Source organism: Schistocerca cancellata, chromosome 9 (assembly GCF_023864275.1).
Source record: "Schistocerca cancellata isolate TAMUIC-IGC-003103 chromosome 9, iqSchCanc2.1, whole genome shotgun sequence".
Classification (NCBI taxonomy): Eukaryota; Metazoa; Arthropoda; class Insecta; order Orthoptera; family Acrididae; genus Schistocerca; species Schistocerca cancellata.
The window spans coordinates 308,435,957-308,462,607 of NC_064634.1; the positions used below are offsets into that span (position 1 = coordinate 308,435,957).

The 26,651-nt window shown below is 53.5% G+C and overlaps 62 non-coding genes across 62 annotated transcripts; 25 read left to right on the plus strand and 37 right to left on the minus strand.

Moving 5' to 3' along the window:
- Window positions 1-224: 224 nt before the first annotated feature.
- Window positions 225-297, minus strand: Trnar-acg (transfer RNA arginine (anticodon ACG)). The gene has a single exon. It is a non-coding gene; the product is annotated as a tRNA-Arg (tRNA).
- A 440-nt stretch (window positions 298-737) lies between these two features.
- Window positions 738-829, plus strand: Trnai-uau (transfer RNA isoleucine (anticodon UAU)). Its single transcript is given in 2 exon segments — window positions 738-775; window positions 794-829. It is a non-coding gene; the product is annotated as a tRNA-Ile (tRNA).
- A 111-nt stretch (window positions 830-940) lies between these two features.
- Trnad-guc (transfer RNA aspartic acid (anticodon GUC)) lies at window positions 941-1,012 on the plus strand. Its single transcript has one exon. It is a non-coding gene; the product is annotated as a tRNA-Asp (tRNA).
- A 239-nt stretch (window positions 1,013-1,251) lies between these two features.
- Trnam-cau (transfer RNA methionine (anticodon CAU)) lies at window positions 1,252-1,323 on the minus strand. Its single transcript has one exon. It is a non-coding gene; the product is annotated as a tRNA-Met (tRNA).
- A 263-nt stretch (window positions 1,324-1,586) lies between these two features.
- Trnar-acg (transfer RNA arginine (anticodon ACG)) lies at window positions 1,587-1,659 on the minus strand. Its single transcript has one exon. It is a non-coding gene; the product is annotated as a tRNA-Arg (tRNA).
- Window positions 1,660-2,304: 645 nt separating this feature from the next.
- Window positions 2,305-2,376, plus strand: Trnad-guc (transfer RNA aspartic acid (anticodon GUC)). The gene has a single exon. It is a non-coding gene; the product is annotated as a tRNA-Asp (tRNA).
- A 239-nt stretch (window positions 2,377-2,615) lies between these two features.
- Window positions 2,616-2,687, minus strand: Trnam-cau (transfer RNA methionine (anticodon CAU)). Its single transcript has one exon. It is a non-coding gene; the product is annotated as a tRNA-Met (tRNA).
- Window positions 2,688-2,988: 301 nt separating this feature from the next.
- On the minus strand, window positions 2,989-3,061 carry Trnar-acg (transfer RNA arginine (anticodon ACG)). Its single transcript has one exon. It is a non-coding gene; the product is annotated as a tRNA-Arg (tRNA).
- A 440-nt stretch (window positions 3,062-3,501) lies between these two features.
- On the plus strand, window positions 3,502-3,593 carry Trnai-uau (transfer RNA isoleucine (anticodon UAU)). Its single transcript is given in 2 exon segments — window positions 3,502-3,539; window positions 3,558-3,593. It is a non-coding gene; the product is annotated as a tRNA-Ile (tRNA).
- A 111-nt stretch (window positions 3,594-3,704) lies between these two features.
- On the plus strand, window positions 3,705-3,776 carry Trnad-guc (transfer RNA aspartic acid (anticodon GUC)). The gene has a single exon. It is a non-coding gene; the product is annotated as a tRNA-Asp (tRNA).
- A 574-nt stretch (window positions 3,777-4,350) lies between these two features.
- Trnar-acg (transfer RNA arginine (anticodon ACG)) lies at window positions 4,351-4,423 on the minus strand. Its single transcript has one exon. It is a non-coding gene; the product is annotated as a tRNA-Arg (tRNA).
- A 645-nt stretch (window positions 4,424-5,068) lies between these two features.
- On the plus strand, window positions 5,069-5,140 carry Trnad-guc (transfer RNA aspartic acid (anticodon GUC)). The gene has a single exon. It is a non-coding gene; the product is annotated as a tRNA-Asp (tRNA).
- Window positions 5,141-5,379: 239 nt separating this feature from the next.
- Trnam-cau (transfer RNA methionine (anticodon CAU)) lies at window positions 5,380-5,451 on the minus strand. The gene has a single exon. It is a non-coding gene; the product is annotated as a tRNA-Met (tRNA).
- Window positions 5,452-5,714: 263 nt separating this feature from the next.
- Window positions 5,715-5,787, minus strand: Trnar-acg (transfer RNA arginine (anticodon ACG)). Its single transcript has one exon. It is a non-coding gene; the product is annotated as a tRNA-Arg (tRNA).
- Window positions 5,788-6,432: 645 nt separating this feature from the next.
- On the plus strand, window positions 6,433-6,504 carry Trnad-guc (transfer RNA aspartic acid (anticodon GUC)). Its single transcript has one exon. It is a non-coding gene; the product is annotated as a tRNA-Asp (tRNA).
- A 239-nt stretch (window positions 6,505-6,743) lies between these two features.
- On the minus strand, window positions 6,744-6,815 carry Trnam-cau (transfer RNA methionine (anticodon CAU)). Its single transcript has one exon. It is a non-coding gene; the product is annotated as a tRNA-Met (tRNA).
- Window positions 6,816-7,089: 274 nt separating this feature from the next.
- Window positions 7,090-7,162, minus strand: Trnar-acg (transfer RNA arginine (anticodon ACG)). Its single transcript has one exon. It is a non-coding gene; the product is annotated as a tRNA-Arg (tRNA).
- A 645-nt stretch (window positions 7,163-7,807) lies between these two features.
- Trnad-guc (transfer RNA aspartic acid (anticodon GUC)) lies at window positions 7,808-7,879 on the plus strand. Its single transcript has one exon. It is a non-coding gene; the product is annotated as a tRNA-Asp (tRNA).
- A 239-nt stretch (window positions 7,880-8,118) lies between these two features.
- On the minus strand, window positions 8,119-8,190 carry Trnam-cau (transfer RNA methionine (anticodon CAU)). Its single transcript has one exon. It is a non-coding gene; the product is annotated as a tRNA-Met (tRNA).
- Window positions 8,191-9,004: 814 nt separating this feature from the next.
- On the plus strand, window positions 9,005-9,096 carry Trnai-uau (transfer RNA isoleucine (anticodon UAU)). The gene is given in 2 exon segments: window positions 9,005-9,042; window positions 9,061-9,096. It is a non-coding gene; the product is annotated as a tRNA-Ile (tRNA).
- A 111-nt stretch (window positions 9,097-9,207) lies between these two features.
- On the plus strand, window positions 9,208-9,279 carry Trnad-guc (transfer RNA aspartic acid (anticodon GUC)). The gene has a single exon. It is a non-coding gene; the product is annotated as a tRNA-Asp (tRNA).
- A 239-nt stretch (window positions 9,280-9,518) lies between these two features.
- On the minus strand, window positions 9,519-9,590 carry Trnam-cau (transfer RNA methionine (anticodon CAU)). The gene has a single exon. It is a non-coding gene; the product is annotated as a tRNA-Met (tRNA).
- A 263-nt stretch (window positions 9,591-9,853) lies between these two features.
- On the minus strand, window positions 9,854-9,926 carry Trnar-acg (transfer RNA arginine (anticodon ACG)). Its single transcript has one exon. It is a non-coding gene; the product is annotated as a tRNA-Arg (tRNA).
- A 645-nt stretch (window positions 9,927-10,571) lies between these two features.
- Trnad-guc (transfer RNA aspartic acid (anticodon GUC)) lies at window positions 10,572-10,643 on the plus strand. The gene has a single exon. It is a non-coding gene; the product is annotated as a tRNA-Asp (tRNA).
- Window positions 10,644-10,882: 239 nt separating this feature from the next.
- Window positions 10,883-10,954, minus strand: Trnam-cau (transfer RNA methionine (anticodon CAU)). Its single transcript has one exon. It is a non-coding gene; the product is annotated as a tRNA-Met (tRNA).
- Window positions 10,955-11,255: 301 nt separating this feature from the next.
- Trnar-acg (transfer RNA arginine (anticodon ACG)) lies at window positions 11,256-11,328 on the minus strand. Its single transcript has one exon. It is a non-coding gene; the product is annotated as a tRNA-Arg (tRNA).
- A 440-nt stretch (window positions 11,329-11,768) lies between these two features.
- Trnai-uau (transfer RNA isoleucine (anticodon UAU)) lies at window positions 11,769-11,860 on the plus strand. The gene is given in 2 exon segments: window positions 11,769-11,806; window positions 11,825-11,860. It is a non-coding gene; the product is annotated as a tRNA-Ile (tRNA).
- A 111-nt stretch (window positions 11,861-11,971) lies between these two features.
- Trnad-guc (transfer RNA aspartic acid (anticodon GUC)) lies at window positions 11,972-12,043 on the plus strand. Its single transcript has one exon. It is a non-coding gene; the product is annotated as a tRNA-Asp (tRNA).
- A 239-nt stretch (window positions 12,044-12,282) lies between these two features.
- On the minus strand, window positions 12,283-12,354 carry Trnam-cau (transfer RNA methionine (anticodon CAU)). Its single transcript has one exon. It is a non-coding gene; the product is annotated as a tRNA-Met (tRNA).
- A 263-nt stretch (window positions 12,355-12,617) lies between these two features.
- On the minus strand, window positions 12,618-12,690 carry Trnar-acg (transfer RNA arginine (anticodon ACG)). Its single transcript has one exon. It is a non-coding gene; the product is annotated as a tRNA-Arg (tRNA).
- A 645-nt stretch (window positions 12,691-13,335) lies between these two features.
- Trnad-guc (transfer RNA aspartic acid (anticodon GUC)) lies at window positions 13,336-13,407 on the plus strand. Its single transcript has one exon. It is a non-coding gene; the product is annotated as a tRNA-Asp (tRNA).
- A 239-nt stretch (window positions 13,408-13,646) lies between these two features.
- Window positions 13,647-13,718, minus strand: Trnam-cau (transfer RNA methionine (anticodon CAU)). The gene has a single exon. It is a non-coding gene; the product is annotated as a tRNA-Met (tRNA).
- Window positions 13,719-13,981: 263 nt separating this feature from the next.
- On the minus strand, window positions 13,982-14,054 carry Trnar-acg (transfer RNA arginine (anticodon ACG)). The gene has a single exon. It is a non-coding gene; the product is annotated as a tRNA-Arg (tRNA).
- Window positions 14,055-14,494: 440 nt separating this feature from the next.
- On the plus strand, window positions 14,495-14,586 carry Trnai-uau (transfer RNA isoleucine (anticodon UAU)). The gene is given in 2 exon segments: window positions 14,495-14,532; window positions 14,551-14,586. It is a non-coding gene; the product is annotated as a tRNA-Ile (tRNA).
- Window positions 14,587-14,697: 111 nt separating this feature from the next.
- Trnad-guc (transfer RNA aspartic acid (anticodon GUC)) lies at window positions 14,698-14,769 on the plus strand. The gene has a single exon. It is a non-coding gene; the product is annotated as a tRNA-Asp (tRNA).
- A 239-nt stretch (window positions 14,770-15,008) lies between these two features.
- Trnam-cau (transfer RNA methionine (anticodon CAU)) lies at window positions 15,009-15,080 on the minus strand. The gene has a single exon. It is a non-coding gene; the product is annotated as a tRNA-Met (tRNA).
- Window positions 15,081-15,343: 263 nt separating this feature from the next.
- On the minus strand, window positions 15,344-15,416 carry Trnar-acg (transfer RNA arginine (anticodon ACG)). The gene has a single exon. It is a non-coding gene; the product is annotated as a tRNA-Arg (tRNA).
- A 645-nt stretch (window positions 15,417-16,061) lies between these two features.
- Window positions 16,062-16,133, plus strand: Trnad-guc (transfer RNA aspartic acid (anticodon GUC)). The gene has a single exon. It is a non-coding gene; the product is annotated as a tRNA-Asp (tRNA).
- A 239-nt stretch (window positions 16,134-16,372) lies between these two features.
- On the minus strand, window positions 16,373-16,444 carry Trnam-cau (transfer RNA methionine (anticodon CAU)). The gene has a single exon. It is a non-coding gene; the product is annotated as a tRNA-Met (tRNA).
- Window positions 16,445-16,745: 301 nt separating this feature from the next.
- Window positions 16,746-16,818, minus strand: Trnar-acg (transfer RNA arginine (anticodon ACG)). Its single transcript has one exon. It is a non-coding gene; the product is annotated as a tRNA-Arg (tRNA).
- Window positions 16,819-17,258: 440 nt separating this feature from the next.
- Trnai-uau (transfer RNA isoleucine (anticodon UAU)) lies at window positions 17,259-17,350 on the plus strand. The gene is given in 2 exon segments: window positions 17,259-17,296; window positions 17,315-17,350. It is a non-coding gene; the product is annotated as a tRNA-Ile (tRNA).
- A 111-nt stretch (window positions 17,351-17,461) lies between these two features.
- Trnad-guc (transfer RNA aspartic acid (anticodon GUC)) lies at window positions 17,462-17,533 on the plus strand. The gene has a single exon. It is a non-coding gene; the product is annotated as a tRNA-Asp (tRNA).
- A 239-nt stretch (window positions 17,534-17,772) lies between these two features.
- Trnam-cau (transfer RNA methionine (anticodon CAU)) lies at window positions 17,773-17,844 on the minus strand. Its single transcript has one exon. It is a non-coding gene; the product is annotated as a tRNA-Met (tRNA).
- Window positions 17,845-18,107: 263 nt separating this feature from the next.
- On the minus strand, window positions 18,108-18,180 carry Trnar-acg (transfer RNA arginine (anticodon ACG)). Its single transcript has one exon. It is a non-coding gene; the product is annotated as a tRNA-Arg (tRNA).
- Window positions 18,181-18,825: 645 nt separating this feature from the next.
- Window positions 18,826-18,897, plus strand: Trnad-guc (transfer RNA aspartic acid (anticodon GUC)). The gene has a single exon. It is a non-coding gene; the product is annotated as a tRNA-Asp (tRNA).
- A 239-nt stretch (window positions 18,898-19,136) lies between these two features.
- Trnam-cau (transfer RNA methionine (anticodon CAU)) lies at window positions 19,137-19,208 on the minus strand. Its single transcript has one exon. It is a non-coding gene; the product is annotated as a tRNA-Met (tRNA).
- A 263-nt stretch (window positions 19,209-19,471) lies between these two features.
- Trnar-acg (transfer RNA arginine (anticodon ACG)) lies at window positions 19,472-19,544 on the minus strand. The gene has a single exon. It is a non-coding gene; the product is annotated as a tRNA-Arg (tRNA).
- A 956-nt stretch (window positions 19,545-20,500) lies between these two features.
- Trnam-cau (transfer RNA methionine (anticodon CAU)) lies at window positions 20,501-20,572 on the minus strand. The gene has a single exon. It is a non-coding gene; the product is annotated as a tRNA-Met (tRNA).
- A 274-nt stretch (window positions 20,573-20,846) lies between these two features.
- On the minus strand, window positions 20,847-20,919 carry Trnar-acg (transfer RNA arginine (anticodon ACG)). Its single transcript has one exon. It is a non-coding gene; the product is annotated as a tRNA-Arg (tRNA).
- A 645-nt stretch (window positions 20,920-21,564) lies between these two features.
- Trnad-guc (transfer RNA aspartic acid (anticodon GUC)) lies at window positions 21,565-21,636 on the plus strand. Its single transcript has one exon. It is a non-coding gene; the product is annotated as a tRNA-Asp (tRNA).
- A 239-nt stretch (window positions 21,637-21,875) lies between these two features.
- Trnam-cau (transfer RNA methionine (anticodon CAU)) lies at window positions 21,876-21,947 on the minus strand. The gene has a single exon. It is a non-coding gene; the product is annotated as a tRNA-Met (tRNA).
- A 290-nt stretch (window positions 21,948-22,237) lies between these two features.
- Window positions 22,238-22,310, minus strand: Trnar-acg (transfer RNA arginine (anticodon ACG)). The gene has a single exon. It is a non-coding gene; the product is annotated as a tRNA-Arg (tRNA).
- A 645-nt stretch (window positions 22,311-22,955) lies between these two features.
- Trnad-guc (transfer RNA aspartic acid (anticodon GUC)) lies at window positions 22,956-23,027 on the plus strand. The gene has a single exon. It is a non-coding gene; the product is annotated as a tRNA-Asp (tRNA).
- A 239-nt stretch (window positions 23,028-23,266) lies between these two features.
- Trnam-cau (transfer RNA methionine (anticodon CAU)) lies at window positions 23,267-23,338 on the minus strand. Its single transcript has one exon. It is a non-coding gene; the product is annotated as a tRNA-Met (tRNA).
- A 274-nt stretch (window positions 23,339-23,612) lies between these two features.
- Window positions 23,613-23,685, minus strand: Trnar-acg (transfer RNA arginine (anticodon ACG)). The gene has a single exon. It is a non-coding gene; the product is annotated as a tRNA-Arg (tRNA).
- Window positions 23,686-24,330: 645 nt separating this feature from the next.
- Trnad-guc (transfer RNA aspartic acid (anticodon GUC)) lies at window positions 24,331-24,402 on the plus strand. Its single transcript has one exon. It is a non-coding gene; the product is annotated as a tRNA-Asp (tRNA).
- A 239-nt stretch (window positions 24,403-24,641) lies between these two features.
- On the minus strand, window positions 24,642-24,713 carry Trnam-cau (transfer RNA methionine (anticodon CAU)). The gene has a single exon. It is a non-coding gene; the product is annotated as a tRNA-Met (tRNA).
- A 300-nt stretch (window positions 24,714-25,013) lies between these two features.
- Trnar-acg (transfer RNA arginine (anticodon ACG)) lies at window positions 25,014-25,086 on the minus strand. The gene has a single exon. It is a non-coding gene; the product is annotated as a tRNA-Arg (tRNA).
- A 440-nt stretch (window positions 25,087-25,526) lies between these two features.
- Window positions 25,527-25,618, plus strand: Trnai-uau (transfer RNA isoleucine (anticodon UAU)). The gene is given in 2 exon segments: window positions 25,527-25,564; window positions 25,583-25,618. It is a non-coding gene; the product is annotated as a tRNA-Ile (tRNA).
- Window positions 25,619-25,729: 111 nt separating this feature from the next.
- Trnad-guc (transfer RNA aspartic acid (anticodon GUC)) lies at window positions 25,730-25,801 on the plus strand. Its single transcript has one exon. It is a non-coding gene; the product is annotated as a tRNA-Asp (tRNA).
- A 239-nt stretch (window positions 25,802-26,040) lies between these two features.
- Trnam-cau (transfer RNA methionine (anticodon CAU)) lies at window positions 26,041-26,112 on the minus strand. The gene has a single exon. It is a non-coding gene; the product is annotated as a tRNA-Met (tRNA).
- A 263-nt stretch (window positions 26,113-26,375) lies between these two features.
- On the minus strand, window positions 26,376-26,448 carry Trnar-acg (transfer RNA arginine (anticodon ACG)). Its single transcript has one exon. It is a non-coding gene; the product is annotated as a tRNA-Arg (tRNA).
- Window positions 26,449-26,651: the final 203 nt, after the last annotated feature.

A 26,651-nucleotide genomic window follows, 5' to 3' on the forward strand; every position in this document is an offset into this window, starting at 1 on the left:
TAAACTGTGCAACATCTCTCAGCTTAATAAACTGTGCAACATCTCTCAGCTTGACTTGTCTCGACTTTGCTCGACTGACGCTACGCTGACGCTTGCAAGAAGCGATATTTACCACGATCGTCTCGAGATGCAGCTGCGAGATGCTCAGGATTGACATTGTACTCCACGCAGGTGGCAACATTCGAATGCACTGCCTAGCTACGCGCCCGCAACTAACAAAATGCCGACCCTGCCAGGATACGAACCTGGAATCTTCTGATCCGTAGTCAGACGCGTTATCCGTTGCGCCACAGGGCTACAGTTCGCGTTTTGTAATATGAGGCGGGTACACGTCGCAGAGCAACGTGTTCTCCGTGGCTCTGCAACTGCGTGTCGTCCACTGACAACGGCGGCGCGGCCATTCTGGTCTTCCGCACTCTGCAGGGAGCTGCCAAGGAAGGCATCTCTCCTCCAGCTGCTCGGCCACGGTGCGCCTGCATAGCTTAGAGCTTGCCACACATCTGCCCTCGCTGTTGGACAGGTAGCAGAAGGCAAGGCGCGCGTTTTTCTGCAATTTTTCGGTGATGACAAGCGGTTGATATGCTTTCAAGTGTAGCATATGAAACAAAAATCGTACGAAGGATCCGTAGCCAGGTGCTAAAGTCGCAGTATGGCCGCAGGTGACGGTCGTATGACGGGTCTGTAGCCAACAGGATGGCAGCAAAGCGAATTCCGCTAACTGAAAGCACCCTGCTGTAGCCCCAGTGGCGCAATTGGTTAGCGCACGGTACTTATAAGGTAGTAGCCGTGAGCAATGCCGGGGTTGTGAGTTCGAGCCTCACCTGGGGCATACTTTTACTTCGTAGCAGCTGACTCTGAAAGCATCGGGACGCTAGATTTGAGATGTATCACCTGCTTGAGAAACATAAGTGTGCGTGAATTATAAGTACCGCATGCGTATTCCTCGGTAGTATAGTGGTTAGTATCCCCGCCTGTCACGCGGGAGACCGGGGTTCGATTCCCCGCCGGGGAAGTGCGATTTTTATATCGCGAAAGTTGCACGTGTGGCCCGAAAGGACATTAACGTTGTGATCGAGAAATGTAGTTGCTGCAGAATCGTAAGAAACTCTGCGTCTTAGCAAGTGTTTCTCGTATTCTTCACACGACGACGTCGTCGTCGTTTCAGAACGTACAGGGTTTGCTGTTGACGCTGAATCAGCGCACACCAGGCTTAATGATCGAGCTCGAAGCACCCAAGAAAAAGAATGATTTTAGCAGAGCGTGGTTTCGATCCACGGACCTCTGGGTTATGGGCCCAGCACGCTTCCACTGCGCCACTCTGCTGCGTGGCGGGGTGCGCCCTCTTCGGTGCGTGACATGGGACGCTTGGAAAAGCGTTGGCTGCGTCGCGTACCGTTTAATAAACTGTGCAACATCTCTCAGCTTGACTTGTCTCGACTTTGCTCGACTGACGCTTGCAAGAAGCGATATTTACCACGATCGTCTCGAGATGCAGCTGCGAGATGCTCAGGATTGACATTGCACTCCACGCAGGTGGCAACATTCGAATGCACTGCCTAGCTACGCGCCCGCAACTAACAAAATGCCGACCCTGCCAGGATTCGAACCTGGAATCTTCTGATCCGTAGTCAGAGGCGTTATCCGGTGCGCCACAGGGCCACAGCTCGCGTTTCGTAATATGAGGCGGGTACACGTCGCAGAGCAACGCGTTCACCGTGGCTCTGCAACTGCGTGTCGTCCACTGACAACGGCGGCGCGGCCATTCTGCTCTTCCGCACTCTGCAGGGAGCTGCCAAGGAAGGCATCTCTCCTCCAGCTGCTCGGCCACGGTGCGCCTGCATAGCTTAGAGCTTGCCACACATCTGCCCTCGCTGTTGGACAGGTAGCAGAAGGCAAGGCGCGCGTTTTTCTGCAATTTTTCGGTGATGACAAGCGGTTGATATGCTTGCAAGTGTAGCATATGAAACAAGAATCGTATGAAGGATCCGTAGCCAGGTGCTAAAGTCGCAGTATGGCCGCAGGTGACGGTCGTATGACGGGTCTGTAGCCACAACAGGATGGCAGCAAAGCGAATACCGCTAACTGAAAGCACCCTGCTGTAGCCCCAGTGGCGCAATTGGTTAGCGCACGGTACTTATAAGGCAGTAGGCGTGAGCAATGCCGGGGTTGTGACTTCGAGCCTAACCTGGGGCATACTTTTACTTCGTAGCAGCTGACTCTGAATGCATCGGGACGCTAGATTTGAGATATATCACCTGCTTGAGAAACATAAGTGTGCGTGCATTATAAGTACCGATTGCGTATTCCTCGGTAGTATAGTGGTTAGTATCCCCGCCTGTCACGCGGGAGACCGGGGTTCGATTCCCCGCCGGGGAGGTGCGATTTTTATATTGCGAAAGTTGCACGTGTGGCCCGAAAGGACATTAACGTTGTGATCGAGAAATGTAGTTGCTGCAGAATCGTAAGAAACTCTGCGTCTTAGCAAGTGTTTCTCGTATTCTTCACACGACGACGTCGTCGTCGTTTCAGAACGTACAGGGTTTGCTGTTGACGCTGAATCAGCGCACACCAGGCTTAATGATCGAGCTCGAAGCACCCAAGAAAAAGAATAATTTTAGCAGAGCGTGGTTTCGATCCACGGACCTCTGGGTTATGGGCCCAGCACGCTTCCACTGCGCCACTCTGCTGCGTGGAGGCATGCGCCCTCTTCGGTGCGTGACATGGGACGCTTGGAAAAGCGTTGTCTGCGTCGCGTACCGTTTAATAAACTGTGCAACATCTCTCAGCTTAATAAACTGTGCAACATCTCTCAGCTTGACTTGTCTCGACTTTGCTCGACTGACGCTACGCTGACGCTTGCAAGAAGCGATATTTACCACGATCGTCTCGAGATGCAGCTGCGAGATGCTCAGGATTGACATTGTACTCCACGCAGGTGGCAACATTCGAATGCACTGCCTAGCTACGCGCCCGCAACTAACAAAATGCCGACCCTGCCAGGATACGAACCTGGAATCTTCTGATCCGTAGTCAGACGCGTTATCCGTTGCGCCACAGGGCTACAGTTCGCGTTTCGTAATATGAGGCGGGTACACGTCGCAGAGCAACGTGTTCTCCGTGGCTCTGCAACTGCGTGTCGTCCACTGACAACGGCGGCGCGGCCATTCTGGTCTTCCGCACTCTGCAGGGAGCTGCCAAGGAAGGCATCTCTCCTCCAGCTGCTCGGCCACGGTGCGCCTGCATAGCTTAGAGCTTGCCACACATCTGCCCTCGCTGTTGGACAGGTAGCAGAAGGCAAGGCGCGCGTTTTTCTGCAATTTTTCGGTGATGACAAGCGGTTGATATGCTTTCAAGTGTAGCATATGAAACAAAAATCGTACGAAGGATCCGTAGCCAGGTGCTAAAGTCGCAGTATGGCCGCAGGTGACGGTCGTATGACGGGTCTGTAGCCAACAGGATGGCAGCAAAGCGAATTCCGCTAACTGAAAGCACCCTGCTGTAGCCCCAGTGGCGCAATTGGTTAGCGCACGGTACTTATAAGGTAGTAGCCGTGAGCAATGCCGGGGTTGTGACTTCGAGCCTCACCTGGGGCATACTTTTACTTCGTAGCAGCTGACTCTGAAAGCATCGGGACGCTAGATTTGAGATGTATCACCTGCTTGAGAAACATAAGTGTGCGTGCATTATAAGTACCGCATGCGTATTCCTCGGTAGTATAGTGGTTAGTATCCCCGCCTGTCACGCGGGAGACCGGGGTTCGTTTCCCCGCCGGGGAAGTGCGATTTTTATATCGCGAAAGTTGCACGTGTGGCCCGAAAGGACATTAACGTTGTGATCGAGAAATGTAGTTGCTGCAGAATCGTAAGAAACTCTGCGTCTTAGCAAGTGTTTCTCGTATTCTTCACACGACGACGTCGTCGCCGTTTCAGAACGTACAGGGTTTGCTGTTGACGCTGAATCAGCGCACACCAGGCTTAATGATCGAGCTCGAAGCACCCAAGAAAAAGTATAATTTTAGCAGAGCGTGGTTTCGATCCACGGACCTCTGGGTTATGGGCCCAGCACGCTTCCACTGCGCCACTGTGCTGCGTGGAGGCGTGCGCCCTCTTCGGTGCGTGACATGGGACGCTTGGAAAAGCGTTGGCTGCGTCGCGTACCGTTTAATAAACTGTGCAACATCTCTCAGCTTGACTTGTCTCGACTTTGCTCGACTGACGCTTGCAAGAAGCGGTATTTACCACGATCGTCTCGAGATGCAGCTGCGAGATGCTCAGGATTGACATTGCACTCCACGCAGGTGGCAACATTCGAATGCACTGCCTAGCTACGCGCCCGCAACTAACAAAATGCCGACCCTGCCAGGATTCGAACCTGGAATCTTCTGATCCGTAGTCAGACGCGTTATCCGTTGCGCCACAGGGCCACAGTTCGCGTTTCGTAATATGAGGCGGGTACACGTCGCAGAGCAACGCGTTCACCGTGGCTCTGCAACTGCGTGTCGTCCACTGACAACGGCGGCGCGGCCATTCTGCTCTTCCGCACTCTGCAGGGAGCTGCCAAGGAAGGCATCTCTCCTCCAGCTGCTCGGCCACGGTGCGCCTGCATAGCTTAGAGCTTGCCACACATCTGCCCTCGCTGTTGGACAGGTAGCAGAAGGCAAGGCGCGCGTTTTTCTGCAATTTTTCGGTGATGACAAGCGGTTGATATGCTTGCAAGTGTAGCATATGAAACAAGAATCGTATGAAGGATCCGTAGCCAGGTGCTAAAGTCGCAGTATGGCCGCAGGTGACGGTCGTATGACGGGTCTGTAGCCACAACAGGATGGCAGCAAAGCGAATACCGCTAACTGAAAGCACCCTCCTGTAGCCCCAGTGGCGCAATTGGTTAGCGCACGGTACTTATAAGGCAGTAGCCGTGAGCAATGCCGGGGTTGTGACTTCGAGCCTAACCTGGGGCATACTTTTACTTCGTAGCAGCTGACTCTGAATGCATCGGGACGCTAGATTTGAGATATATCACCTGCTTGAGAAACATAAGTGTGCGTGCATTATAAGTACCGATTGCGTATTCCTCGGTAGTATAGTGGTTAGTATCCCCGCGTGTCACGCGGGAGACCGGGGTTCGATTCCCCGCCGGGGAGGTGCGATTTTTATATCGCGAAAGTTGCACGTGTGGCCCGAAAGGACATTAACGTTGTGATCGAGAAATGTAGTTGCTGCAGAATCGTAAGAAACTCTGCGTCTTAGCAAGTGTTTCTCGTATTCTTCACACGACGACGTCGTCGTCGTTTCAGAACGTACAGGGTTTGCTGTTGACGCTGAATCAGCGCACACCAGGCTTAATGATCGAGCTCGAAGCACCCAAGAAAAAGAATAATTTTAGCAGAGCGTGGTTTCGATCCACGGACCTCTGGGTTATGGGCCCAGCACGCTTCCACTGCGCCACTCTGCTGCGTGGAGGCGTGCGCCCTCTTCGGTGCGTGACATGGGACGCTTGGAAAAGCGTTGGCTGCGTCGCGTACCGTTTAATAAACTGTGCAACATCTCTCAGCTTGACTTGTCTCGACTTTGCTCGACTGACGCTTGCAAGAAGCGATATTTACCACGATCGTCTCGAGATGCAGCTGCGAGATGCTCAGGATTGACATTGCACTCCACGCAGGTGGCAACATTCGAATGCACTGCCTAGCTACGCGCCCGCAACTAACAAAATGCCGACCCTGCCAGGATTCGAACCTGGAATCTTCTGATCCGTAGTCAGACGCGTTATCCGTTGCGCCACAGGGCCACAGCTCGCGTTTCGTAATATGAGGCGGGTACACGTCGCAGAGCAACGCGTTCACCGTGGCTCTGCAACTGCGTGTCGTCCACTGACAACGGCGGCGCGGCCATTCTGGTCTTCCGCACTCTGCAGGGAGCTGCCAAGGACGGCATCTCTCCTCCAGCTGCTCGGCCACGGTGCGCCTGCATAGCTTAGAGCTTGCCACACATCTGCCCTCGCTGTTGGACAGGTAGCAGAAGGCAAGGCGCGCGTTTTTCTGCAATTTTTCGGTGATGACAAGCGGTTGATATGCTTGCAAGTGTAGCATATGAAACAAGAATCGTATGAAGGATCCGTAGCCAGGTGCTAAAGTCGCAGTATGGCCGCAGGTGACGGTCGTATGACGGGTCTGTAGCCACAACAGGATGGCAGCAAAGCGAATACCGCTAACTGAAAGCACCCTCCTGTAGCCCCAGTGGCGCAATTGGTTAGTGCACGGTACTTATAAGGCAGTAGCCGTGAGCAATGCCGGTGTTGTGACTTCGAGCCTAACCTGGGGCATACTTTTACTTCGTAGCAGCTGACTCTGAATGCATCGGGACGCTAGATTTGAGATATATCACCTGCTTGAGAAACATAAGTGTGCGTGCATTATAAGTACCGATTGCGTATTCCTCGGTAGTATAGTGGTTGGTATCCCCGCCTGTCACGCGGGAGACCGGGGTTCGATTCCCCGCCGGGGAGTTGCGATTTTTATATCGCGAAAGTTGCACGTGTGGCCCGAAAGGACATTAACGTTGTGATCGAGAAATGTAGTTGCTGCAGAATCGTAAGAAACTCTGCGTCTTAGCAAGTGTTTCTCGTATTCTTCACACGACGACGTCGTCGTCGTTTCAGAACGTACAGGGTTTGCTGTTGACGCTGAATCAGCGCACACCAGGCTTAATGATCGAGCTCGAAGCACCCAAGAAAAAGAATAATTTTAGCAGAGCGTGGTTTCGATCCACGGACCTCTGGGTTATGGGCCCAGCACGCTTCCACTGCGCCACTCTGCTGCGTGGAGGCGTGCGCCCTCTTCGGTGCGTGACATGGGACGCTTGGAAAAGCGTTGTCTGCGTCGCGTACCGTTTAATAAACTGTGCAACATCTCTCAGCTTGACTTGTCTCGACTTTGCTCGACTGACGCTACGCTGACGCTTGCAAGAAGCGATATTTACCACGATCGTCTCGAGATGCAGCTGCGAGATGCTCAGGATTGACATTGCACTCCACGCAGGTGGCAACATTCGAATGCACTGCCTAGCTACGCGCCCGCAACTAACAAAATGCCGACCCTGCCAGGATTCGAACCTGGAATCTTCTGATCCGTAGTCAGAGGCGTTATCCGTTGCGCCACAGGGCCACAGCTCGCGTTTCGTAATATGAGGCGGGTACACGTCGCAGAGCAACGCGTTCACCGTGGCTCTGCAACTGCGTGTCGTCCACTGACAACGGCGGCGCGGCCATTCTGGTCTTCCGCACTCTGCAGGGAGCTGCCAAGGAAGGCATCTCTCCTCCAGCTGCTCGGCCACGGTGCGCCTGCATAGCTTAGAGCTTGCCACACATCTGCCCTCGCTGTTGGACAGGTAGCAGAAGGCAAGGCGCGCGTTTTTCTGCAATTTTTCGGTGATGACAAGCGGTTGATATGCTTGCAAGTGTAGCATATGAAACAAGAATCGTATGAAGGATCCGTAGCCAGGTGCTAAAGTCGCAGTATGGCCGCAGGTGACGGTCGTATGACGGGTCTGTAGCCACAACAGGATGGCAGCAAAGCGAATACCGCTAACTGAAAGCACCCTCCTGTAGCCCCAGTGGCGCAATTGGTTAGCGCACGGTACTTATAAGGCAGTAGGCGTGAGCAATGCCGGGGTTGTGACTTCGAGCCTAACCTGGGGCATACTTTTACTTCGTAGCAGCTGACTCTGAATGCATCGGGACGCTAGATTTGAGATATATCACCTGCTTGAGAAACATAAGTGTGCGTGCATTATAAGTACCGATTGCGTATTCCTCGGTAGTATAGTGGTTAGTATCCCCGCCTGTCACGCGGGAGACCGGGGTTCGATTCCCCGCCGGGGAGGTGCGATTTTTATATCGCGAAAGTTGCACGTGTGGCCCGAAAGGACATTAACGTTGTGATCGAGAAATGTAGTTGCTGCAGAATCGTAAGAAACTCTGCGTCTTAGCAAGTGTTTCTCGTATTCTTCACACGACGACGTCGTCGTCGTTTCAGAACGTACAGGGTTTGCTGTTGACGCTGAATCAGCGCACACCAGGCTTAATGATCGAGCTCGAAGCACCCAAGAAAAAGAATAATTTTAGCAGAGCGTGGTTTCGATCCACGGACCTCTGGGTTATGGGCCCAGCACGCTTCCACTGCGCCACTCTGCTGCGTGGAGGCATGCGCCCTCTTCGGTGCGTGACATGGGACGCTTGGAAAAGCGTTGTCTGCGTCGCGTACCGTTTAATAAACTGTGCAACATCTCTCAGCTTAATAAACTGTGCAACATCTCTCAGCTTGACTTGTCTCGACTTTGCTCGACTGACGCTACGCTGACGCTTGCAAGAAGCGATATTTACCACGATCGTCTCGAGATGCAGCTGCGAGATGCTCAGGATTGACATTGTACTCCACGCAGGTGGCAACATTCGAATGCACTGCCTAGCTACGCGCCCGCAACTAACAAAATGCCGACCCTGCCAGGATACGAACCTGTAATCTTCTGATCCGTAGTCAGACGCGTTATCCGTTGCGCCACAGGGCTACAGTTCGCGTTTCGTAATATGAGGCGGGTACACGTCGCAGAGCAACGTGTTCTCCGTGGCTCTGCAACTGCGTGTCGTCCACTGACAACGGCGGCGCGGCCATTCTGGTCTTCCGCACTCTGCAGGGAGCTGCCAAGGAAGGCATCTCTCCTCCAGCTGCTCGGCCACGGTGCGCCTGCATAGCTTAGAGCTTGCCACACATCTGCCCTCGCTGTTGGACAGGTAGCAGAAGGCAAGGCGCGCGTTTTTCTGCAATTTTTCGGTGATGACAAGCGGTTGATATGCTTTCAAGTGTAGCATATGAAACAAAAATCGTACGAAGGATCCGTAGCCAGGTGCTAAAGTCGCAGTATGGCCGCAGGTGACGGTCGTATGACGGGTCTGTAGCCAACAGGATGGCAGCAAAGCGAATTCCGCTAACTGAAAGCACCCTGCTGTAGCCCCAGTGGCGCAATTGGTTAGCGCACGGTACTTATAAGGTAGTAGCCGTGAGCAATGCCGGGGTTGTGACTTCGAGCCTCACCTGGGGCATACTTTTACTTCGTAGCAGCTGACTCTGAAAGCATCGGGACGCTAGATTTGAGATGTATCACCTGCTTGAGAAACATAAGTGTGCGTGCATTATAAGTACCGCATGCGTATTCCTCGGTAGTATAGTGGTTAGTATCCCCGCCTGTCACGCGGGAGACCGGGGTTCGTTTCCCCGCCGGGGAAGTGCGATTTTTATATCGCGAAAGTTGCACGTGTGGCCCGAAAGGACATTAACGTTGTGATCGAGAAATGTAGTTGCTGCAGAATCGTAAGAAACTCTGCGTCTTAGCAAGTGTTTCTCGTATTCTTCACACGACGACGTCGTCGTCGTTTCAGAACGTACAGGGTTTGCTGTTGACGCTGAATCAGCGCACACCAGGCTTAATGATCGAGCTCGAAGCACCCAAGAAAAAGAATGATTTTAGCAGAGCGTGGTTTCGATCCACGGACCTCTGGGTTATGGGCCCAGCACGCTTCCACTGCGCCACTCTGCTGCGTGGCGGGGTGCGCCCTCTTCGGTGCGTGACATGGGACGCTTGGAAAAGCGTTGGCTGCGTCGCGTACCGTTTAATAAACTGTGCAACATCTCTCAGCTTGACTTGTCTCGACTTTGCTCGACTGACGCTTGCAAGAAGCGATATTTACCACGATCGTCTCGAGATGCAGCTGCGAGATGCTCAGGATTGACATTGCACTCCACGCAGGTGGCAACATTCGAATGCACTGCCTAGCTACGCGCCCGCAACTAACAAAATGCCGACCCTGCCAGGATTCGAACCTGGAATCTTCTGATCCGTAGTCAGAGGCGTTATCCGTTGCGCCACAGGGCCACAGCTCGCGTTTCGTAATATGAGGCGGGTACACGTCGCAGAGCAACGCGTTCACCGTGGCTCTGCAACTGCGTGTCGTCCACTGACAACGGCGGCGCGGCCATTCTGGTCTTCCGCACTCTGCAGGGAGCTGCCAAGGAAGGCATCTCTCCTCCAGCTGCTCGGCCACGGTGCGCCTGCATAGCTTAGAGCTTGCCACACATCTGCCCTCGCTGTTGGACAGGTAGCAGAAGGCAAGGCGCGCGTTTTTCTGCAATTTTTCGGTGATGACAAGCGGTTGATATGCTTGCAAGTGTAGCATATGAAACAAGAATCGTATGAAGGATCCGTAGCCAGGTGCTAAAGTCGCAGTATGGCCGCAGGTGACGGTCGTATGACGGGTCTGTAGCCACAACAGGATGGCAGCAAAGCGAATACCGCTAACTGAAAGCACCCTGCTGTAGCCCCAGTGGCGCAATTGGTTAGCGCACGGTACTTATAAGGCAGTAGCCGTGAGCAATGCCGGTGTTGTGACTTCGAGCCTAACCTGGGGCATACTTTTACTTCGTAGCAGCTGACTCTGAATGCATCGGGACGCTAGAGTTGAGATATATCACCTGCTTGAGAAACATAAGTGTGCGTGCATTATAAGTACCGATTGCGTATTCCTCGGTAGTATAGTGGTTAGTATCCCCGCCTGTCACGCGGGAGACCGGGGTTCGATTCCCCGCCGGGGAGGTGCGATTTTTATATCGCGAAAGTTGCACGTGTGGCCCGAAAGGACATTAACGTTGTGATCGAGAAATGTAGTTGCTGCAGAATCGTAAGAAACTCTGCGTCTTAGCAAGTGTTTCTCGTATTCTTCACACGACGACGTCGTCGTCGTTTCAGAACGTACAGGGTTTGCTGTTGACGCTGAATCAGCGCACACCAGGCTTAATGATCGAGCTCGAAGCACCCAAGAAAAAGAATAATTTTAGCAGAGCGTGGTTTCGATCCACGGACCTCTGGGTTATGGGCCCAGCACGCTTCCACTGCGCCACTCTGCTGCGTGGAGGCATGCGCCCTCTTCGGTGCGTGACATGGGACGCTTGGAAAAGCGTTGTCTGCGTCGCGTACCGTTTAATAAACTGTGCAACATCTCTCAGCTTAATAAACTGTGCAACATCTCTCAGCTTGACTTGTCTCGACTTTGCTCGACTGACGCTACGCTGACGCTTGCAAGAAGCGATATTTACCACGATCGTCTCGAGATGCAGCTGCGAGATGCTCAGGATTGACATTGTACTCCACGCAGGTGGCAACATTCGAATGCACTGCCTAGCTACGCGCCCGCAACTAACAAAATGCCGACCCTGCCAGGATACGAACCTGGAATCTTCTGATCCGTAGTCAGACGCGTTATCCGTTGCGCCACAGGGCTACAGTTCGCGTTTCGTAATATGAGGCGGGTACACGTCGCAGAGCAACGCGTTCACCGTGGCTCTGCAACTGCGTGTCGTCCACTGACAACGGCGGCGCGGCCATTCTGGTCTTCCGCACTCTGCAGGGAGCTGCCAAGGAAGGCATCTCTCCTCCAGCTGCTCGGCCACGGTGCGCCTGCATAGCTTAGAGCTTGCCACACATCTGCCCTCGCTGTTGGACAGGTAGCAGAAGGCAAGGCGCGCGTTTTTCTGCAATTTTTCGGTGATGACAAGCGGTTGATATGCTTTCAAGTGTAGCATATGAAACAAAAATCGTACGAAGGATCCGTAGCCAGGTGCTAAAGTCGCAGTATGGCCGCAGGTGACGGTCGTATGACGGGTCTGTAGCCAACAGGATGGCAGCAAAGCGAATTCCGCTAACTGAAAGCACCCTGCTGTAGCCCCAGTGGCGCAATTGGTTAGCGCACGGTACTTATAAGGTAGTAGCCGTGAGCAATGCCGGGGTTGTGAGTTCGAGCCTCACCTGGGGCATACTTTTACTTCGTAGCAGCTGACTCTGAAAGCATCGGGACGCTAGATTTGAGATGTATCACCTGCTTGAGAAACATAAGTGTGCGTGCATTATAAGTACCGCATGCGTATTCCTCGGTAGTATAGTGGTTAGTATCCTCGCCTGTCACGCGGGAGACCGGGGTTCGTTTCCCCGCCGGGGAAGTGCGATTTTTATATCGCGAAAGTTGCACGTGTGGCCCGAAAGGACATTAACGTTGTGATCGAGAAATGTAGTTGCTGCAGAATCGTAAGAAACTCTGCGTCTTAGCAAGTGTTTCTCGTATTCTTCACACGACGACGTCGTCGTCGTTTCAGAACGTACAGGGTTTGCTGTTGACGCTGAATCAGCGCACACCAGGCTTAATGATCGAGCTCGAAGCACCCAAGAAAAAGAATGATTTTAGCAGAGCGTGGTTTCGATCCACGGACCTCTGGGTTATGGGCCCAGCACGCTTCCACTGCGCCACTCTGCTGCGTGGCGGGGTGCGCCCTCTTCGGTGCGTGACATGGGACGCTTGGAAAAGCGTTGGCTGCGTCGCGTACCGTTTAATAAACTGTGCAACATCTCTCAGCTTGACTTGTCTCGACTTTGCTCGACTGACGCTTGCAAGAAGCGATATTTACCACGATCGTCTCGAGATGCAGCTGCGAGATGCTCAGGATTGACATTGCACTCCACGCAGGTGGCAACATTCGAATGCACTGCCTAGCTACGCGCCCGCAACTAACAAAATGCCGACCCTGCCAGGATTCGAACCTGGAATCTTCTGATCCGTAGTCAGAGGCGTTATCCGTTGCGCCACAGGGCCACAGCTCGCGTTTCGTAATATGAGGCGGGTACACGTCGCAGAGCAACGCGTTCACCGTGGCTCTGCAACTGCGTGTCGTCCACTGACAACGGCGGCGCGGCCATTCTGGTCTTCCGCACTCTGCAGGGAGCTGCCAAGGAAGGCATCTCTCCTCCAGCTGCTCGGCCACGGTGCGCCTGCATAGCTTAGAGCTTGCCACACATCTGCCCTCGCTGTTGGACAGGTAGCAGAAGGCAAGGCGCGCGTTTTTCTGCAATTTTTCGGTGATGACAAGCGGTTGATATGCTTGCAAGTGTAGCATATGAAACAAGAATCGTATGAAGGATCCGTAGCCAGGTGCTAAAGTCGCAGTATGGCCGCAGGTGACGGTCGTATGACGGGTCTGTAGCCACAACAGGATGGCAGCAAAGCGAATACCGCTAACTGAAAGCACCCTCCTGTAGCCCCAGTGGCGCAATTGGTTAGCGCACGGTACTTATAAGGCAGTAGCCGTGAGCAATGCCGGGGTTGTGACTTCGAGCCTAACCTGGGGCATACTTTTACTTCGTAGCAGCTGACTCTGAATGCATCGGGACGCTAGATTTGAGATATATCACCTGCTTGAGAAACATAAGTGTGCGTGCATTATAAGTACCGATTGCGTATTCCTCGGTAGTATAGTGGTTAGTATCCCCGCGTGTCACGCGGGAGGCCGGGGTTCGATTCCCCGCCGGGGAGGTGCGATTTTTATATCGCGAAAGTTGCACGTGTGGCCCGAAAGGACATTAACGTTGTGATCGAGAAATGTAGTTGCTGCAGAATCGTAAGAAACTCTGCGTCTTAGCAAGTGTTTCTCGTATTCTTCACACGACGACGTCGTCGTCGTTTCAGAACGTACAGGGTTTGCTGTTGACGCTGAATCAGCGCACACCAGGCTTAATGATCGAGCTCGAAGCACCCAAGAAAAAGAATAATTTTAGCAGAGCGTGGTTTCGATCCACGGACCTCTGGGTTATGGGCCCAGCACGCTTCCACTGCGCCACTCTGCTGCGTGGCGGCGTGCGCCCTCTTCGGTGCGTGACATGGGACGCTTGGAAAAGCGTTGGCTGCGTCGCGTACCGTTTAATAAACTGTGCAACATCTCTCAGCTTGACTTGTCTCGACTTTGCTCGACTGACGCTTGCAAGAAGCGATATTTACCACGATCGTCTCGAGATGCAGCTGCGAGATGCTCAGGATTGACATTGCACTCCACGCAGGTGGCAACATTCGAATGCACTGCCTAGCTACGCGCCCGCAACTAACAAAATGCCGACCCTGCCAGGATTCGAACCTGGAATCTTCTGATCCGTAGTCAGACGCGTTATCCGTTGCGCCACAGGGCCACAGCTCGCGTTTCGTAATATGAGGCGGGTACACGTCGCAGAGCAACGCGTTCACCGTGGCTCTGCAACTGCGTGTCGTCCACTGACAACGGCGGCGCGGCCATTCTGGTCTTCCGCACTCTGCAGGGAGCTGCCAAGGACGGCATCTCTCCTCCAGCTGCTCGGCCACGGTGCGCCTGCATAGCTTAGAGCTTGCCACACATCTGCCCTCGCTGTTGGACAGGTAGCAGAAGGCAAGGCGCGCGTTTTTCTGCAATTTTTCGGTGATGACAAGCGGTTGATATGCTTTCAAGTGTAGCATATGAAACAAGAATCGTATGAAGGATCCGTAGCCAGGTGCTAAAGTCGCAGTATGGCCGCAGGTGACGGTCGTATGACGGGTCTGTAGCCAACAGGATGGCAGCAAAGCGAATTCCGCTAACTGAAAGCACCCTGCTGTAGCCCCAGTGGCGCAATTGGTTAGCGCACGGTACTTATAAGGTAGTAGCCGTGAGCAATGCCGGGGTTGTGAGTTCGAGCCTCACCTGGGGCATACTTTTACTTCGTAGCAGCTGACTCTGAAAGCATCGGGACGCTAGATTTGAGATGTATCACCTGCTTGAGAAACATAAGTGTGCGTGCATTATAAGTACCGCATGCGTATTCCTCGGTAGTATAGTGGTTAGTATCCCCGCCTGTCACGCGGGAGACCGGGGTTCGTTTCCCCGCCGGGGAAGTGCGATTTTTATATCGCGAAAGTTGCACGTGTGGCCCGAAAGGACATTAACGTTGTGATCGAGAAATGTAGTTGCTGCAGAATCGTAAGAAACTCTGCGTCTTAGCAAGTGTTTCTCGTATTCTTCACACGACGACGTCGTCGTCGTTTCAGAACGTACAGGGTTTGCTGTTGACGCTGAATCAGCGCACACCAGGCTTAATGATCGAGCTCGAAGCACCCAAGAAAAAGAATGATTTTAGCAGAGCGTGGTTTCGATCCACGGACCTCTGGGTTATGGGCCCAGCACGCTTCCACTGCGCCACTCTGCTGCGTGGAGGCGTGCGCCCTCTTCGGTGCGTGACATGGGACGCTTGGAAAAGCGTTGGCTGCGTCGCGTACCGTTTAATAAACTGTGCAACATCTCTCAGCTTGACTTGTCTCGACTTTGCTCGACTGACGCTTGCAAGAAGCGATATTTACCACGATCGTCTCGAGATGCAGCTGCGAGATGCTCAGGATTGACATTGCACTCCACGCAGGTGGCAACATTCGAATGCACTGCCTAGCTACGCGCCCGCAACTAACAAAATGCCGACCCTGCCAGGATTCGAACCTGGAATCTTCTGATCCGTAGTCAGAGGCGTTATCCGTTGCGCCACAGGGCCACAGCTCGCGTTTCGTAATATGAGGCGGGTACACGTCGCAGAGCAACGCGTTCACCGTGGCTCTGCAACTGCGTGTCGTCCACTGACAACGGCGGCGCGGCCATTCTGGTCTTCCGCACTCTGCAGGGAGCTGCCAAGGAAGGCATCTCTCCTCCAGCTGCTCGGCCACGGTGCGCCTGCATAGCTTAGAGCTTGCCACACATCTGCCCTCGCTGTTGGACAGGTAGCAGAAGGCAAGGCGCGCGTTTTTCTGCAATTTTTCGGTGATGACAAGCGGTTGATATGCTTGCAAGTGTAGCATATGAAACAAGAATCGTATGAAGGATCCGTAGCCAGGTGCTAAAGTCGCAGTATGGCCGCAGGTGACGGTCGTATGACGGGTCTGTAGCCACAACAGGATGGCAGCAAAGCGAATACCGCTAACTGAAAGCACCCTGCTGTAGCCCCAGTGGCGCAATTGGTTAGCGCACGGTACTTATAAGGCAGTAGGCGTGAGCAATGCCGGGGTTGTGACTTCGAGCCTAACCTGGGGCATACTTTTACTTCGTAGCAGCTGACTCTGAATGCATCGGGACGCTAGATTTGAGATATATCACCTGCTTGAGAAACATAAGTGTGCGTGCATTATAAGTACCGATTGCGTATTCCTCGGTAGTATAGTGGTTAGTATCCCCGCCTGTCACGCGGGAGACCGGGGTTCGATTCCCCGCCGGGGAGGTGCGATTTTTATATCGCGAAAGTTGCACGTGTGGCCCGAAAGGACATTAACGTTGTGATCGAGAAATGTAGTTGCTGCAGAATCGTAAGAAACTCTGCGTCTTAGCAAGTGTTTCTCGTATTCTTCACACGACGACGTCGTCGTCGTTTCAGAACGTACAGGGTTTGCTGTTGACGCTGAATCAGCGCACACCAGGCTTAATGATCGAGCTCGAAGCACCCAAGAAAAAGAATAATTTTAGCAGAGCGTGGTTTCGATCCACGGACCTCTGGGTTATGGGCCCAGCACGCTTCCACTGCGCCACTCTGCTGCGTGGAGGCATGCGCCCTCTTCGGTGCGTGACATGGGACGCTTGGAAAAGCGTTGTCTGCGTCGCGTACCGTTTAATAAACTGTGCAACATCTCTCAGCTTAATAAACTGTGCAACATCTCTCAGCTTGACTTGTCTCGACTTTGCTCGACTGACGCTACGCTGACGCTTGCAAGAAGCGATATTTACCACGATCGTCTCGAGATGCAGCTGCGAGATGCTCAGGATTGACATTGTACTCCACGCAGGTGGCAACATTCGAATGCACTGCCTAGCTACGCGCCCGCAACTAACAAAATGCCGACCCTGCCAGGATACGAACCTGGAATCTTCTGATCCGTAGTCAGACGCGTTATCCGTTGCGCCACAGGGCTACAGTTCGCGTTTCGTAATATGAGGCGGGTACACGTCGCAGAGCAACGCGTTCACCGTGGCTCTGCAACTGCGTGTCGTCCACTGACAACGGCGGCGCGGCCATTCTGGTCTTCCGCACTCTGCAGGGAGCTGCCAAGGAAGGCATCTCTCCTCCAGCTGCTCGGCCACGGTGCGCCTGCATAGCTTAGAGCTTGCCACACATCTGCCCTCGCTGTTGGACAGGTAGCAGAAGGCAAGGCGCGCGTTTTTCTGCAATTTTTCGGTGATGACAAGCGGTTGATATGCTTTCAAGTGTAGCATATGAAACAAAAATCGTACGAAGGATCCGTAGCCAGGTGCTAAAGTCGCAGTATGGCCGCAGGTGACGGTCGTATGACGGGTCTGTAGCCAACAGGATGGCAGCAAAGCGAATTCCGCTAACTGAAAGCACCCTGCTGTAGCCCCAGTGGCGCAATTGGTTAGCGCACGGTACTTATAAGGTAGTAGCCGTGAGCAATGCCGGGGTTGTGAGTTCGAGCCTCACCTGGGGCATACTTTTACTTCGTAGCAGCTGACTCTGAAAGCATCGGGACGCTAGATTTGAGATGTATCACCTGCTTGAGAAACATAAGTGTGCGTGCATTATAAGTACCGCATGCGTATTCCTCGGTAGTATAGTGGTTAGTATCCTCGCCTGTCACGCGGGAGACCGGGGTTCGTTTCCCCGCCGGGGAAGTGCGATTTTTATATCGCGAAAGTTGCACGTGTGGCCCGAAAGGACATTAACGTTGTGATCGAGAAATGTAGTTGCTGCAGAATCGTAAGAAACTCTGCGTCTTAGCAAGTGTTTCTCGTATTCTTCACACGACGACGTCGTCGTCGTTTCAGAACGTACAGGGTTTGCTGTTGACGCTGAATCAGCGCACACCAGGCTTAATGATCGAGCTCGAAGCACCCAAGAAAAAGAATGATTTTAGCAGAGCGTGGTTTCGATCCACGGACCTCTGGGTTATGGGCCCAGCACGCTTCCACTGCGCCACTCTGCTGCGTGGCGGGGTGCGCCCTCTTCGGTGCGTGACATGGGACGCTTGGAAAAGCGTTGGCTGCGTCGCGTACCGTTTAATAAACTGTGCAACATCTCTCAGCTTGACTTGTCTCGACTTTGCTCGACTGACGCTTGCAAGAAGCGATATTTACCACGATCGTCTCGAGATGCAGCTGCGAGATGCTCAGGATTGACATTGCACTCCACGCAGGTGGCAACATTCGAATGCACTGCCTAGCTACGCGCCCGCAACTAACAAAATGCCGACCCTGCCAGGATTCGAACCTGGAATCTTCTGATCCGTAGTCAGAGGCGTTATCCGTTGCGCCACAGGGCCACAGCTCGCGTTTCGTAATATGAGGCGGGTACACGTCGCAGAGCAACGCGTTCACCGTGGCTCTGCAACTGCGTGTCGTCCACTGACAACGGCGGCGCGGCCATTCTGGTCTTCCGCACTCTGCAGGGAGCTGCCAAGGAAGGCATCTCTCCTCCAGCTGCTCGGCCACGGTGCGCCTGCATAGCTTAGAGCTTGCCACACATCTGCCCTCGCTGTTGGACAGGTAGCAGAAGGCAAGGCGCGCGTTTTTCTGCAATTTTTCGGTGATGACAAGCGGTTGATATGCTTGCAAGTGTAGCATATGAAACAAGAATCGTATGAAGGATCCGTAGCCAGGTGCTAAAGTCGCAGTATGGCCGCAGGTGACGGTCGTATGACGGGTCTGTAGCCACAACAGGATGGCAGCAAAGCGAATACCGCTAACTGAAAGCACCCTCCTGTAGCCCCAGTGGCGCAATTGGTTAGCGCACGGTACTTATAAGGCAGTAGCCGTGAGCAATGCCGGGGTTGTGACTTCGAGCCTAACCTGGGGCATACTTTTACTTCGTAGCAGCTGACTCTGAATGCATCGGGACGCTAGATTTGAGATATATCACCTGCTTGAGAAACATAAGTGTGCGTGCATTATAAGTACCGATTGCGTATTCCTCGGTAGTATAGTGGTTAGTATCCCCGCGTGTCACGCGGGAGGCCGGGGTTCGATTCCCCGCCGGGGAGGTGCGATTTTTATATCGCGAAAGTTGCACGTGTGGCCCGAAAGGACATTAACGTTGTGATCGAGAAATGTAGTTGCTGCAGAATCGTAAGAAACTCTGCGTCTTAGCAAGTGTTTCTCGTATTCTTCACACGACGACGTCGTCGTCGTTTCAGAACGTACAGGGTTTGCTGTTGACGCTGAATCAGCGCACACCAGGCTTAATGATCGAGCTCGAAGCACCCAAGAAAAAGAATAATTTTAGCAGAGCGTGGTTTCGATCCACGGACCTCTGGGTTATGGGCCCAGCACGCTTCCACTGCGCCACTCTGCTGCGTGGCGGCGTGCGCCCTCTTCGGTGCGTGACATGGGACGCTTGGAAAAGCGTTGGCTGCGTCGCGTACCGTTTAATAAACTGTGCAACATCTCTCAGCTTGACTTGTCTCGACTTTGCTCGACTGACGCTTGCAAGAAGCGATATTTACCACGATCGTCTCGAGATGCAGCTGCGAGATGCTCAGGATTGACATTGCACTCCACGCAGGTGGCAACATTCGAATGCACTGCCTAGCTACGCGCCCGCAACTAACAAAATGCCGACCCTGCCAGGATTCGAACCTGGAATCTTCTGATCCGTAGTCAGACGCGTTATCCGTTGCGCCACAGGGCCACAGCTCGCGTTTCGTAATATGAGGCGGGTACACGTCGCAGAGCAACGCGTTCACCGTGGCTCTGCAACTGCGTGTCGTCCACTGACAACGGCGGCGCGGCCATTCTGGTCTTCCGCACTCTGCAGGGAGCTGCCAAGGACGGCATCTCTCCTCCAGCTGCTCGGCCACGGTGCGCCTGCATAGCTTAGAGCTTGCCACACATCTGCCCTCGCTGTTGGACAGGTAGCAGAAGGCAAGGCGCGCGTTTTTCTGCAATTTTTCGGTGATGACAAGCGGTTGATATGCTTGCAAGTGTAGCATATGAAACAAGAATCGTATGAAGGATCCGTAGCCAGGTGCTAAAGTCGCAGTATGGCCGCAGGTGACGGTCGTATGACGGGTCTGTAGCCACAACAGGATGGCAGCAAAGCGAATACCGCTAACTGAAAGCACCCTCCTGTAGCCCCAGTGGCGCAATTGGTTAGTGCACGGTACTTATAAGGCAGTAGCCGTGAGCAATGCCGGTGTTGTGACTTCGAGCCTAACCTGGGGCATACTTTTACTTCGTAGCAGCTGACTCTGAATGCATCGGGACGCTAGATTTGAGATATATCACCTGCTTGAGAAACATAAGTGTGCGTGCATTATAAGTACCGATTGCGTATTCCTCGGTAGTATAGTGGTTAGTATCTCCGCGTGTCACGCGGGAGACCGGGGTTCGATTCCCCGCCGGAGAGGTGCGATTTTTATATCGCGAAAGTTGCACGTGTGGCCCGAAAGGACATTAACGTTGTGATCGAGAAATGTAGTTGCTGCAGAATCGTAAGAAACTCTGCGTCTTAGCAAGTGTTTCTCGTATTCTTCACACGACGACGTCGTCGTCGTTTCAGAACGTACAGGGTTTGCTGTTGACGCTGAATCAGCGCACACCAGGCTTAATGATCGAGCTCGAAGCACCCAAGAAAAAGAATAATTTTAGCAGAGCGTGGTTTCGATCCACGGACCTCTGGGTTATGGGCCCAGCACGCTTCCACTGCGCCACTCTGCTGCGTGGAGTCGTGCGCCCTCTTCGGTGCGTGACATGGGACGCTTGGAAAAGCGTTGTCTGCGTCGCGTACCGTTTAATAAACTGTGCAACATCTCTCAGCTTGACTTGTCTCGACTTTGCTCGACTGACGCTACGCTGACGCTTGCAAGAAGCGATATTTACCACGATCGTCTCGAGATGCAGCTGCGAGATGCTCAGGATTGACATTGCACTCCACGCAGGTGGCAACATTCGAATGCACTGCCTAGCTACGCGCCCGCAACTAACAAAATGCCGACCCTGCCAGGATTCGAACCTGGAATCTTCTGATCCGTAGTCAGAGGCGTTATCCGTTGCGCCACAGGGCCACAGCTCGCGTTTCGTAATATGAGGCGGGTACACGTCGCAGAGCAACGCGTTCACCGTGGCTCTGCAACTGCGTGTCGTCCACTGACAACGGCGGCGCGGCCATTCTGGTCTTCCGCACTCTGCAGGGAGCTGCCAAGGAAGGCATCTCTCCTCCAGCTGCTCGGCCACGGTGCGCCTGCATAGCTTAGAGCTTGCCACACATCTGCCCTCGCTGTTGGACAGGTAGCAGAAGGCAAGGCGCGCGTTTTTCTGCAATTTTTCGGTGATGACAAGCGGTTGATATGCTTGCAAGTGTAGCATATGAAACAAGAATCGTATGAAGGATCCGTAGCCAGGTGCTAAAGTCGCAGTATGGCCGCAGGTGACGGTCGTATGACGGGTCTGTAGCCACAACAGGATGGCAGCAAAGCGAATACCGCTAACTGAAAGCACCCTCCTGTAGCCCCAGTGGCGCAATTGGTTAGCGCACGGTACTTATAAGGCAGTAGGCGTGAGCAATGCCGGGGTTGTGACTTCGAGCCTAACCTGGGGCATACTTTTACTTCGTAGCAGCTGACTCTGAATGCATCGGGACGCTAGATTTGAGATATATCACCTGCTTGAGAAACATAAGTGTGCGTGCATTATAAGTACCGATTGCGTATTCCTCGGTAGTATAGTGGTTAGTATCCCCGCCTGTCACGCGGGAGACCGGGGTTCGATTCCCCGCCGGGGAGGTGCGATTTTTATATCGCGAAAGTTGCACGTGTGGCCCGAAAGGACATTAACGTTGTGATCGAGAAATGTAGTTGCTGCAGAATCGTAAGAAACTCTGCGTCTTAGCAAGTGTTTCTCGTATTCTTCACACGACGACGTCGTCGTCGTTTCAGAACGTACAGGGTTTGCTGTTGACGCTGAATCAGCGCACACCAGGCTTAATGATCGAGCTCGAAGCACCCAAGAAAAAGAATAATTTTAGCAGAGCGTGGTTTCGATCCACGGACCTCTGGGTTATGGGCCCAGCACGCTTCCACTGCGCCACTCTGCTGCGTGGAGGCATGCGCCCTCTTCGGTGCGTGACATGGGACGCTTGGAAAAGCGTTGTCTGCGTCGCGTACCGTTTAATAAACTGTGCAACATCTCTCAGCTTAATAAACTGTGCAACATCTCTCAGCTTGACTTGTCTCGACTTTGCTCGACTGACGCTTGCAAGAAGCGATATTTACCACGATCGTCTCGAGATGCAGCTGCGAGATGCTCAGGATTGACATTGCACTCCACGCAGGTGGCAACATTCGAATGCACTGCCTAGCTACGCGCCCGCAACTAACAAAATGCCGACCCTGCCAGGATTCGAACCTGGAATCTTCTGATCCGTAGTCAGACGCGTTATCCGTTGCGCCACAGGGCCACAGCTCGCGTTTCGTAATATGAGGCGGGTACACGTCGCAGAGCAACGCGTTCACCGTGGCTCTGCAACTGCGTGTCGTCCACTGACAACGGCGGCGCGGCCATTCTGGTCTTCCGCACTCTGCAGGGAGCTGCCAAGGACGGCATCTCTCCTCCAGCTGCTCGGCCACGGTGCGCCTGCATAGCTTAGAGCTTGCTACACATCTGCCCTCGCTGTTGGACAGGTAGCAGAAGGCAAGGCGCGCGTTTTTCTGCAATTTTTCGGTGATGACAAGCGGTTGATATGCTTGCAAGTGTAGCATATGAAACAAGAATCGTATGAACGATCCGTAGCCAGGTGCTAAAGTCGCAGTATGGCCGCAGGTGACGGTCGTATGACGGGTCTGTAGCCACAACAGGATGGCAGCAAAGCGAATACCGCTAACTGAAAGCACCCTCCTGTAGCCCCAGTGGCGCAATTGGTTAGTGCACGGTACTTATAAGGCAGTAGCCGTGAGCAATGCCGGTGTTGTGACTTCGAGCCTAACCTGGGGCATACTTTTACTTCGTAGCAGCTGACTCTGAATGCATCGGGACGCTAGAGTTGAGATATATCACCTGCTTGAGAAACATAAGTGTGCGTGCATTATAAGTACCGATTGCGTATTCCTCGGTAGTATAGTGGTTAGTATCCCCGCCTGTCACGCGGGAGACCGGGGTTCGATTCCCCGCCGGGGAGGTGCGATTTTTATATCGCGAAAGTTGCACGTGTGGCCCGAAAGGACATTAACGTTGTGATCGAGAAATGTAGTTGCTGCAGAATCGTAAGAAACTCTGCGTCTTAGCAAGTGTTTCTCGTATTCTTCACACGACGACGTCGTCGTCGTTTCAGAACGTACAGGGTTTGCTGTTGACGCTGAATCAGCGCACACCAGGCTTAATGATCGAGCTCGAAGCACCCAAGAAAAAGAATAATTTTAGCAGAGCGTGGTTTCGATCCACGGACCTCTGGGTTATGGGCCCAGCACGCTTCCACTGCGCCACTCTGCTGCGTGGAGGCGTGCGCCCTCTTCGGTGCGTGACATGGGACGCTTGGAAAAGCGTTGTCTGCGTCGCGTACCGTTTAATAAACTGTGCAACATCTCTCAGCTTGACTTGTCTCGACTTTGCTCGACTGACGCTACGCTGACGCTTGCAAGAAGCGATATTTACCACGATCGTCTCGAGATGCAGCTGCGAGATGCTCAGGATTGACATTGCACTCCACGCAGGTGGCAACATTCGAATGCACTGCCTAGCTACGCGCCCGCAACTAACAAAATGCCGACCCTGCCAGGATTCGAACCTGGAATCTTCTGATCCGTAGTCAGAGGCGTTATCCGCTGCGCCACAGGGCCACAGCTCGCGTTTCGTAATATGAGGCGGGTACACGTCGCAGAGCAACGCGTTCACCGTGGCTCTGCAACTGCGTGTCGTCCACTGACAACGGCGGCGCGGCCATTCTGGTCTTCCGCACTCTGCAGGGAGCTGCCAAGGAAGGCATCTCTCCTCCAGCTGCTCGGCCACGGTGCGCCTGCATAGCTTAGAGCTTGCCACACATCTGCCCTCGCTGTTGGACAGGTAGCAGAAGGCAAGGCGCGCGTTTTTCTGCAATTTTTCGGTGATGACAAGCGGTTGATATGCTTGCAAGTGTAGCATATGAAACAAGAATCGTATGAAGGATCCGTAGCCAGGTGCTAAAGTCGCAGTATGGCCGCAGGTGACGGTCGTATGACGGGTCTGTAGCCACAACAGGATGGCAGCAAAGCGAATACCGCTAACTGAAAGCACCCTGCTGTAGCCCCAGTGGCGCAATTGGTTAGCGCACGGTACTTATAAGGCAGTAGGCGTGAGCAATGCCGGGGTTGTGACTTCGAGCCTAACCTGGGGCATACTTTTACTTCGTAGCAGCTGACTCTGAATGCATCGGGACGCTAGATTTGAGATATATCACCTGCTTGAGAAACATAAGTGTGCGTGCATTATAAGTACCGATTGCGTATTCCTCGGTAGTATAGTGGTTAGTATCCCCGCCTGTCACGCGGGAGACCGGGGTTCGATTCCCCGCCGGGGAGGTGCGATTTTTATATCGCGAAAGTTGCACGTGTGGCCCGAAAGGACATTAACGTTGTGATCGAGAAATGTAGTTGCTGCAGAATCGTAAGAAACTCTGCGTCTTAGCAAGTGTTTCTCGTATTCTTCACACGACGACGTCGTCGTCGTTTCAGAACGTACAGGGTTTGCTGTTGACGCTGAATCAGCGCACACCAGGCTTAATGATCGAGCTCGAAGCACCCAAGAAAAAGAATAATTTTAGCAGAGCGTGGTTTCGATCCACGGACCTCTGGGTTATGGGCCCAGCACGCTTCCACTGCGCCACTCTGCTGCGTGGAGGCATGCGCCCTCTTCGGTGCGTGACATGGGACGCTTGAAAAGCGTTGTCTGCGTCGCGTACCGTTTAATAAACTGTGCAACATCTCTCAGCTTAATAAACTGTGCAACATCTCTCAGCTTGACTTGTCTCGACTTTGCTCGACTGACGCTACGCTGACGCTTGCAAGAAGCGATATTTACCACGATCGTCTCGAGATGCAGCTGCGAGATGCTCAGGATTGACATTGTACTCCACGCAGGTGGCAACATTCGAATGCACTGCCTAGCTACGCGCCCGCAACTAACAAAATGCCGACCCTGCCAGGATACGAACCTGGAATCTTCTGATCCGTAGTCAGACGCGTTATCCGTTGCGCCACAGGGCTACAGTTCGCGTTTCGTAATATGAGGCGGGTACACGTCGCAGAGCAACGTGTTCTCCGTGGCTCTGCAACTGCGTGTCGTCCACTGACAACGGCGGCGCGGCCATTCTGGTCTTCCGCACTCTGCAGGGAGCTGCCAAGGAAGGCATCTCTCCTCCAGCTGCTCGGCCACGGTGCGCCTGCATAGCTTAGAGCTTGCCACACATCTGCCCTCGCTGTTGGACAGGTAGCAGAAGGCAAGGCGCGCGTTTTTCTGCAATTTTTCGGTGATGACAAGCGGTTGATATGCTTTCAAGTGTAGCATATGAAACAAAAATCGTACGAAGGATCCGTAGCCAGGTGCTAAAGTCGCAGTATGGCCGCAGGTGACGGTCGTATGACGGGTCTGTAGCCAACAGGATGGCAGCAAAGCGAATTCCGCTAACTGAAAGCACCCTGCTGTAGCCCCAGTGGCGCAATTGGTTAGCGCACGGTACTTATAAGGTAGTAGCCGTGAGCAATGCCGGGGTTGTGAGTTCGAGCCTCACCTGGGGCATACTTTTACTTCGTAGCAGCTGACTCTGAAAGCATCGGGACGCTAGATTTGAGATGTATCACCTGCTTGAGAAACATAAGTGTGCGTGCATTATAAGTACCGCATGCGTATTCCTCGGTAGTATAGTGGTTAGTATCCCCGCCTGTCACGCGGGAGACCGGGGTTCGTTTCCCCGCCGGGGAAGTGCGATTTTTATATCGCGAAAGTTGCACGTGTGGCCCGAAAGGACATTAACGTTGTGATCGAGAAATGTAGTTGCTGCAGAATCGTAAGAAACTCTGCGTCTTAGCAAGTGTTTCTCGTATTCTTCACACGACGACGTCGTCGTCGTTTCAGAACGTACAGGGTTTGCTGTTGACGCTGAATCAGCGCACACCAGGCTTAATGATCGAGCTCGAAGCACCCAAGAAAAAGAATGATTTTAGCAGAGCGTGGTTTCGATCCACGGACCTCTGGGTTATGGGCCCAGCACGCTTCCACTGCGCCACTCTGCTGCGTGGCGGGGTGCGCCCTCTTCGGTGCGTGACATGGGACGCTTGGAAAAGCGTTGGCTGCGTCGCGTACCGTTTAATAAACTGTGCAACATCTCTCAGCTTGACTTGTCTCGACTTTGCTCGACTGACGCTTGCAAGAAGCGATATTTACCACGATCGTCTCGAGATGCAGCTGCGAGATGCTCAGGATTGACATTGCACTCCACGCAGGTGGCAACATTCGAATGCACTGCCTAGCTACGCGCCCGCAACTAACAAAATGCCGACCCTGCCAGGATTCGAACCTGGAATCTTCTGATCCGTAGTCAGAGGCGTTATCCGTTGCGCCACAGGGCCACAGCTCGCGTTTCGTAATATGAGGCGGGTACACGTCGCAGAGCAACGCGTTCACCGTGGCTCTGCAACTGCGTGTCGTCCACTGACAACGGCGGCGCGGCCATTCTGGTCTTCCGCACTCTGCAGGGAGCTGCCAAGGAAGGCATCTCTCCTCCAGCTGCTCGGCCACGGTGCGCCTGCATAGCTTAGAGCTTGCCACACAT